The sequence below is a fragment of the Canis lupus genome, chromosome 15, assembly GCF_048164855.1.
Source record: "Canis lupus baileyi chromosome 15, mCanLup2.hap1, whole genome shotgun sequence".
Classification (NCBI taxonomy): Eukaryota; Metazoa; Chordata; class Mammalia; order Carnivora; family Canidae; genus Canis; species Canis lupus.
In genome coordinates, this window is record NC_132852.1 from 9,208,840 (window position 1) to 9,218,727 (window position 9,888).

General features: G+C 34.7%; 1 long non-coding RNA gene across 1 annotated transcript; it reads left to right on the forward strand.

Annotated features, from left to right (window-relative positions):
- The first annotated feature begins 41 nt into the window (after positions 1–41).
- On the forward strand, positions 42–9,678 carry LOC140605457 (uncharacterized). The gene is made up of 3 exons (XR_012008106.1): positions 42–175; positions 2,419–2,660; positions 9,201–9,678. It is a non-coding gene; the product is annotated as an uncharacterized lncRNA (long non-coding RNA).
- Positions 9,679–9,888: the final 210 nt, after the last annotated feature.

The window sequence follows — 9,888 nt, forward strand, 5'->3', positions numbered from 1 at the left end:
CAAGTTCCATATTCCATCAATTCTAGAATAACACATGTGCTGTATCACTGAGAATTTGCCAACTCTGCCCTCCCTGACTTCAACCATCACTAATTTCAATTGATAGTTCAGTGTACTCCTAATACAGATTTTCTGACTTTATCCTCATCCTACATGTAACCACTCCTGACTCAATGTAAGTGTTCTCTAGAATATATTTTTTCTTAAAATTTAGGTCTGTGATTGGAATTTTCATAATTTTCTTCTTCAGGAAGTTTAGTTAGGAACATCTGGTAGTAATGGCTCATAAGTAGCAATGTTACTCCATATGGACTGAGTGGTAAAAGTGGTGATTATATAGTTTTCATTAAAAAAATAATGTGAGTCCATCTTGTTTTAGTTGTGGTGGTGAACATCTTTCAAGGTGAGAGTAGATTCCACTTTCTCAGAAGGGTGCTTTTAGCACCAATAGACAATGAAAGATCAAATCACCAATTGATTAGTTAAGATGATTTATTTTGGCAACTGGAAAGAGCAGTTCAACATGCAGGGTCTCTTCTAGCATATTCAGAGAACCTCATTTTTTTTCCCCACAAGTGTTTAGACTATGGTTTACATATTATTGAACAGAATAAATTGATAATACAAGCATCCTAACCATTTATAATCACCAATATCTACAATAACCGCTCTTTAGTTTTATAGTCTACACTATAACTTTTATTGGGAGTAATAGCAACTCGAAACAGCCATATTCAACCTACAGAAAACTTAAAATATTTAAGAGTAATTATCAAAGGGAATGGAAAGAAAAAAAAAGTTATTTTTAGTCATGTGATAGATAAGCTGTCTACAAACTGGACTTCCATGTCCTAACACAAACATCCAGAAATGCTGTACAAGAGAGCTCCCAGTGTGGAACTGGAAGTTAAACTGTCAGCTGAAGCCATAGAAACACTGGAACCCCTGCCTGTCTTGGTAATGCAAGGCTTGCATTTTAATGACCACGTATGGAATGAGAGATGAGGCTTTGATTCTAGACAGAGCAGTAAGTCAGGAATGAGTTTCTTGCACATTGTTAAGGCAATTTAAAGCAATGAATTCTAGTATTTTTCTAATCCATAGCTTAAAAAATATTTTTTATAAGTCCTACTGATATAAATAAACAAATGTGGCTGTTGGTATTGGCCTACTACCCATTCAACCAGATAGCACACTGGTTGGCAATCTCTGCCTTATTGCACCCCTTACTAAAGAGGGGACCAAGAAAAATCTTCAATCTGGCAAAATGAAAGTAGTAGGGGAGGTACTTGGAGTGTACCTAAACTAGAGGGGAGGAAAAAGCTCCTTTGAGAATTCATAACTAAAGCTTGTCTATCTGGGTTTAGGCTTCGAATTTATAAGAAATTAATCCTTGAAAGATGGCACAGGGTGATTTTTGGTAGAAGGAAGCACATACTCATCAAAAGGACATGCTTTCAACCCAAGTCTTGAAGGATTTTCAAAGATTAATCACCCTCAAGTATGTCAATTGAAAATGCTGGTCACAACCGTCAACACAAAATGGACATACCTTTTACAATTTCTAAAAGAAAATGATAGAGTTTTATTTGAGCCCAATTTAGGACAGCTGCCTGGGATGCCAAGGAACATTTGGCGTGGGGTTATAAACATTTTCTATATAAAAAGTTATAAATCCTTAGACAAAAGAACATTTCAGAAAGTTGCAGACCTTCTTTTAGGCTTCTAGTGTATGTATGGCTGTATAATGAAATCTTATGGGAGCCAGGGAAGTTTCTCCCTTTTCTTATCTTTTGTGTTCAGAATGCTCCTCTTTGGTTATTTACCGAAGAAGAAGGTGTACAAAGAGTGCTCTGGGCAGAAATAGAGCCCATGCTGAGAGGTTTTGCTGAGTCATTTTGACCTTGGTAAAGATTACAGTATGGCTTCCTTGGGAGCCCAGGAGCAAGGCCCCCAATTTTAAAGTCAGTAATTTCCTTTATCACAACCTAACCTGAGATACCATTCACATAGTTTAAAATTTTAGAAAACAATGCTATTTAATGTTTAAATAAAAACATTGAAGTTGTAAGGATTTAAAGCTGTGCCCAGGCATTGCACAAAACAAATTGGGGATAATGTTTCTGAAAAGCAAGAAACGTAATGAGATTTGGAAAGTAGAGGTACATGGGTTTCAGCCATATTTGTAATGTTTAATTTCTTAATTGAGTTGGTTGGTATTAGGTGTTGGTTATTTTTCACTTTTATGCCTGTTAGGTGACAAAATAAACTGAAAAAACTAAGCAATTTAAGAATAGGATTTACTTCTTTCCCAGTTTCTGCCTCCTTCCCCCTGTCTCTGCCGCTTTTTCTGTCTCCTTTTCTCTGTCCACGTATCTCAATCTCTCCTCTCTCCCCACCCACTCCTCTTTGAGGCAGGTCTCCTACCCAGAATAAGAACAAGAAAATTAGCTAAGGGGATATAATAATCCTGTTAAGCTTGCCACGTACCAGTGCTTGGTACCAGGGATTTGGGTCAATACAACCAAACTACAAAGTTAACCAGAGAAGAGAGAAGAAGTGATTTGTCAAATGAGGAGCAAATGAAATGGATTCATCTATTAGGAACAAAAACTGTCCAAACATAAACTCTTACCGTCTCTCCTTTTACGTTTTGCCTGGTGAGTAGTTCGCATGGTTCTTTTTTTTTTTTTTAATATTTTATTTATTTATTTGACAGAGAGCGAAAGAGAACACAAGCCTGGGGAGCAGCAGGCTCCCTGCTCAGCTCGAACCATATGGGGTTCGATCCCAGGACCCCAGGATCCTGACCTGAGCTGAAGGCAGACACTTAACTGACCCAGGCGCCCCTGCATAGTCCTTTCCTGATGAGATTTTTATGATCCGTGGATTCCTCCTTTCTCTACCTTTGATTTTTTTTTTTTTATTTTAACAGATTCTTTGGCTTCTGCCAAAACATCAATACATTTCAAATGATATACTATAAACAGAATTGGATTTGGATTAGGGGATTGCAGTTTGGTTTAGCTATAGCTATTATCAGGATAGCTTTGGATAATAAGCTTGATTTCTTTGAAAGTCAAACTTATTATTTTCAAATTTCCATATAAGATTCAGTCTTCTAGGTTCTCTCAGATCCCAAATGACTTTTTTTTTTTCAGATTCACTTAACCTGAATAATATATCTCTATATTGACAGGATTCATGACTTAAATGAAAGTACAAAACCTGCCTTCACATGATTATAAAAACCATTGCAAATACATTATTCTCCGTAACCTCTCCTTTGCTCCAGATAATACTGCTTTGCCACTTCATCTTCTTCATGGTCATTGGATGAACACTTCTGAATACTTCCAAAGACAGTTTTATTTTACTTTGAATTTGAAGATCAAACACAACAGTAATAAGCCTCAAGCATTTACATAATCCTCTTCAAATGTATAGATTTGTTTACATCTGGTGTTTAGCCTGAAATGAAACAGAAAAAAAATACTCCTGTTTGTTTTACTTAGTATAAATTTACTCTGTATGGCCGTTATCCTTTCCATTTCTTCATACTGTTTAATACATACATTTGATATTTTAATTAACACCGTCGACAATGGCTTATGAACTTTAGATTTTGATAAAGAATGCATGCAATGATTTGACGTCTGTATATACCCATAATCCTCACCACAATTAAGAGAATGAATGTGCCTACAATCTCCCCAAATTTCTCAGGCCCCTTGTTAATAATCATCCTCCCTTCCCTCACCTTTCGGCAACCAATGAACCGATTGTCAGGGTACGTAGTGGTATTTTACAGAAGCCCACATAAATAAAATGACACAGTGTGGCTTTTTTCAGCATAATAAATCTGAGATCATGCATGTTCTTGTATACACCAATAGTTAATTTTTTTTTTTTTTTGCTGAGTAACCTTTCATACACTGAAATTTGTTAATCCAATCATCGATGATGGCCCTATGTGTTGTTCCCAGCATTGACTACAAATCTGTATTCAATATTTTGTGTACCATTTGTTGGCATGGATATATACTCTTTCCTCTTGGGTAAATACCTAGGAGTGGAATGGCTGGATCATATGGTAGGCATATCTTAAACTTACTAAGAAGCTGTTAAATTAAAAAAAAAAAAAGCTGTTAAATTGTTGCACTAAGTGGTTGTAGTATTTTCCATCGCCATGCCAAGGTATGAGCGTTCTAATTTCTCCGCATCCTCGCCAGCACTTGCTATTGCCAGGCACTCTAGAAGATGTGTTGTAGTGGCTCACTGTGACCTTAATTTGTGTTTGCCTAATGACTACTGATGTTGAATATCGTTTCATGTGTTTTTGCCATCCCTATCTGTTCTTCGGTGAAGTATCTGTTCAATACTGTCCCCCTTTTCGGTAGATAATTTTTGCTACTGAGGTGAGGGCATTCTCTGCGTGTCCTGGATAGTATTTCTTTATCAGACACATCACTTAGAAAAATTTTCTCCCAGACTGTGGTTTGCTTTTTCATTTTAATGAACTGTAATCTTCTAATGATCAGGAAAAGTGAATTTTATTAAGACCGTGTTACCAGTTTAGTTCTGACGTGGATTACTGTTTTAAGTATCATATCATATTTAAGAAATATTTGCAAAATCAATTTCATGAAGATTTTTCTCCTGTGCTTATTTTTTGAAGTTTTATAGTTCTACGTTTTACATATGTATGTGATCCACTTTGATATAATTCTTATATTATACAAGATAGGGCATAAAGTTCACTTTCTGCTGTATATAAAAATGTGTAACTTTTCTCACAATAGTTGCAGAAAACACTATCCTTTCATCTCCGAATTGCTTTTGAACCTTGGTCAAATCAGTTGTGCATTTCTGGACCCATTTCTGGACTTCCTGTTCTGTTACACTGATTTACTTGCCTGTTGATGTAATGCCAGTAATGTACTGTTTTTGTTACATTAATGTGACTTTTAAAATCTTAAGTCAGATAGTGTTCTTCAGTTTAATTTCTTCAGAATAATTTTAGCAATTCTAATTTCTTTGGATTTTTCTTTGAATTATAAAATCATCTTGTCAATTTTTACAAAAATTGTGCTGGAATTTTCATTGGGATTTCATTGCATCTGTAGATGAATTGGGGGGGGATTTCAGATGCTAACATTGAATCATCTGACTCATAAAAAATGGGATAGCTTTTCCTTGGATATTCTTAAATTTTAACCATGTTTCATAGTTTTCAGTGTACAGGTCTTGTACACCTTCTGTCAGATTTATTCCTAAGAATTTCATATTTTTGAATCTATTATAAATATTGCCTAATTTCAGCTCCCAACTGTTGATGCTAATATTTGCAAATTCAATTTTTTATATCTTGCAACCTTACTGATCCACTTAGTACTTTTGGCGGCTTTTTTGTAGAATGTGTAAGATCTTCGGCTTTGACACGCATGTATAATAAACATGTGAATAAAGATGGAAAAAGTAAAACTATCTCCTTGTCTATTGTACTGGATTGTATGATCTATTGTACTGGGTAAAATTCTCAGTTCAATGTTACATAGACGGACAAGGGAAATTTGTCTTTTTCCTGATCTTAGAAGATCTCATTATTAATTATATTAGTTGTAGATGTCCTTTGTTATATAGAAGAAGTTTCCTTTTATTTCCACCTTTCTGAAAGGTTTTATCAGGAATGGATTTTGGTTTTTGTTAAAATGCTTTTTCTGAGTTCAATAAGATTATCATAAAATTTTATTTAGTTTGTTAATGTGGTTAAGAGTATTGACTTAGCTCTGGGGCGCCTGGGTGGCACAGTTGATCAAGCATCCCACTCTTGGTCTTGGCTCAGGTCCTGACCTCCGGGTCATCAGATCAAGCCCTATATCAGGCTCTATGGTCAGTGTGGAGTCTACTTGAGTTTTTTTCTCTCTTTTTCTGTTTCTGTCTCCCCCTCTGCCCCTCCCGCTCATGCTTGTACATGCTCTCTCTCTCTAAAAAGAAATAAAACCTAGAAAAATGGGTATTGACTTAGCTTAAAATATATAAAACCAAGCTTGTATTCCTGGTCATGATGTCTATTTATAATATACGTATCTGCTTTTTTTTTTTCCTTACAGAATTGTTATATCTGTGTTCTAAAAAGACTACTAGTCTGCAGCTTTCTTTATAATGCTTAGTTTGGCCTCACAGAATGTATTGAGAAGCATTCCATAACACTTTCCTTGTGGGAAAGTTTTTCAAATTACAAACTCATTTTCTATAATAAATACAGAGTTGTTTGAGTTAAGTCTTTTGTCTTTGAAGGGATTTGTCATTGTTCTGTCATTTGAATTGTTGGATATATTGGCAGAAAATTGATCATAATTTAAAAATCCTCTTTGTAGAATAAGATTTATAGTTGTATTCTTTTGTTTTCAATGTAGTTTGAGTCACAGCCTCCCCTTTTTTTCCCTAGCCGTTATGACTAACGATTATTTTTTTTCCTGTAAATCCAGTTTTGGTAAACATGGACTTTTTTTCTTTCCATTTTCTCTTTTTCAGGTATATGCACTCTTACCATTAATACTATTTTCCCTCTAATCTTGGGTTTATTTTGCTCTTTTTTTTCCTACTTGCTTAAAATGGAACATGAGATCATGAATTTGTTTTCTTAAACACTTTTTTGATCTAAATTTCTGCCTTTGCATGGCCTAGCAGCAGTCCATTTATCCTTACATTTTGTCTTTATTTACATTCAATTTAAAGTACTTTCTAATTTTCTTTTTGATTTTTGCATTGACCCATGTGTTATTGAGAAGTTTGTTTAATTTCCAATTAAGGATTTTGCAGAGATTTTTGTTAATGATTTATTATTAATTTATTATTGTGGTCAGAGAATATAGTTTGTATGAATCAAATCCTTACAAATTTCTTGAGAAATCTGTGGTATTATCTATTTCAGTAAGTGTTCCATGTGCACTTGAAAAGAATGTATGTATTCTGCTGAGTAGAATGTTCTAAAATGTTAATTGGGCTGATTTGGTTGAGTGTTATTGATGTGTTTCATATAATTACAGATTTCCTGGATTTATCAATTATTCTTAGAATGGTGTCAGTCTCCAACTATAGTTGTGGAAATGTATTTCTTCTTGTAGTTTTATCAGCTTTTGCTTTGTGTGTTTTGAAGCTCTGTTAAGTACATAAAATTTAGGATTTGTATGCCTTTTATGAATGTTTCTCTTTATGAAAAGATCTTCATTCTTAGTTATATTCTTCTGGAATCTGCTTTGACTACTATTAATGTAGTTTAGAAGGTTTATTTTGATTAGTTTAGAACAGTCTATCATGGCCACCTTTTTGCTTTTTATCTTCTTAGCTATTAATATTGAAAGTGCATTTCTTCTAAATAACAAAGTTGGGACTTGCCTTTTTATCTAATCTAACAACATCTGCTTTTTAATTATACTATTTGTCATTTACATTTAATGTGATATGGTTGGGTTTAAGTCACATTTGAAGTTAATGCAAGTTAGGACTAGGCATCTTCAATTTCAGCAAGGATTAAGGCCTGTTTATATTCCCATACTTTGTTAAAAATTGAAAATGAGAATTTGACAATATGTGACAAAACTGAACATAAAAATAAGCGCAGCTATCTTCCTATATTTGTCTTTATAAAATGCTAACCTATCAAGTAACTGTAGCATTTAGTGAGAGACTATAAATTCTATTTCTACTTTCAAGGAGGAGGCTTCATTTAAAAGAGAAATATCTAAAATTTTAATTGGAAAATCCCTAACTTTTAAAGATATTATTACACGTATAGCATAAAGCTAGTTCAATAAATACTCATTAAATTGCACTGCTTGTGTTGTCTTGGATTTCTTTTTTTTTTTTTTAAAGATTTATTTATTTATTTATGATATACAGAGAGAGAGAGAGAGAGAGAGGGGCGGGGGGGCAGAGACACAGGCAGAGGGAGAAGCAGGCTCCATGCAGGGAGCTCGATGTGGGACTCGATCCCGGGTCTCCAGGATTGCGCCCTGGGACAAAGGCAGGCGCTAAACCGCTGAGCTACCCAGGGAGCCCCCTTATCTTGGATTTCTAGTCCAGTACATGTTGGAAGGTGCCCCAACATTGTTTCTCTAGATTCCTAAGATTATATTTAGTCTTCTGGTTTCGAGCCGACATAACAGTGAGAAGTAGCCATAAAAGTCACCTGCAGATACAGAAATACTTCGGTCTTGCTGGTCACATTCCTAATGTTGCCTAATAAAATATGCTGCACTTGATGTGGCCCAAACCCTTCAATTAAAGGAATGTGGGCTTCTCACTCCTAAGTACATGAGGAACCTCTTCACACATTGTCAAAAGAAGGTAATAAATTTGATAAACAGAGGTTAAACTATAGCTCACAACAAAACAAAACTGATTAATGAATCCAGTGAGAAATTTGGTATCTTTACATTTCTATTATTTGATATTTTATGCCTAAGTGATTAATGCATATTATACACAGGGTCACTAAGAAATTGAACTGTTAACAAAATTATTAATATACAATATTAAGTGTAATGACTGTGATTTTCATATACTTCACTCAATTATTATTCACTGGAGAAGACAAATGTTACGATGTAACTTAGAATGCTAATTTAATAGTTGCCTGCATTGTGTAGATAAGCTCCTAACAGGATCTATTTTGGTTTAATTGATAGTTATAACTATTTTGAATCACTTATGTATACTCTTATCGTGACAGATTTTTTAAAGACCTAAAATATTGGGTAACTTGGTTATAATATCTAGAGACCTATTAAGTTGTTGAAAAAATTAGATCATAGAACATTTTCAGAGGAAAGTGATACTAGCTGCGAAATCCTTGTTACTGAGATATATAATTATGTTTCTGACAAAAAGATATGATACCTTCTTAATAATTGTGTCAGTACACAGAACTGTAGAGTATTTAGCGAGGAATATACAAGTGATTATCTGTCTCTGATGCCCTAATATGATAGTCTGATAACAATTATTATGAACACTACTCCAGATAGAAGTTTCATATTCAGCTTTCACTAATCTAGAGAATAGCTGCTTTAGCCAAGGCAAGTGACCTGTTTATAGGACATATGGTGATTACTTGTCATGTTCCAACAGTAAGTAGTCCTGAAATCTCAACACTTCTAACAGCAATTTCTCACTTTTTTTTTTTTTTCTATTAGTGATTATACACCGAGAAACAATGTCCTAGGGTTATGCTGGAATGTATGGTTTGGAAATACGGGAGAGTTCCTGGTGCATGTCACAAGCTCAAGTCACATTAAATCTTCATCCACAAATAAATGTGATTCTGTTAAGCAGAAAGGAAGAAGTAGAGATCTTAAAGGAGAAGGACAAATAGGACAGTACTTATAGGATTGCATTGAAGTCGAAATTCAGACTGTACTCCTGATTTTTGTTAGTAAGTATGGAGAGCTAGAGATTTTGATACAAGCATCATCAATGGCAGATGATTCCAAACAATCTCAGAGAAGCCTCTAAATGACCTATTGATATTTGTATATTTTAGACATCCTGCTTGGTACAGAGAATAAAATGGTGTTGAAATGACTTAACATGGGGATCTCTGGGTGGCTCAGCAGTTTAGCACCTGCCTTAGGCCCAGAGCATGATCCTGGGGTCCTGGGATCAAGTCCCACATCAAGCTCCCTGCATGGAGCCTGCTTCTTCCTCTGCCTGTGTCTCTGCCTCTCTCTCTCTCTCTTTCTCTGTGTCTCACGAATAAATAAATAAAATCTTAAAAAAAAGAAATTACTTAATGTTACTAATTTCCTAGGTATTTGGAAAAATATTTTCAAATTCAGAATGCCACCTGAATGCAATATCTTGTTTCTTCTAGCATTTCTTGCA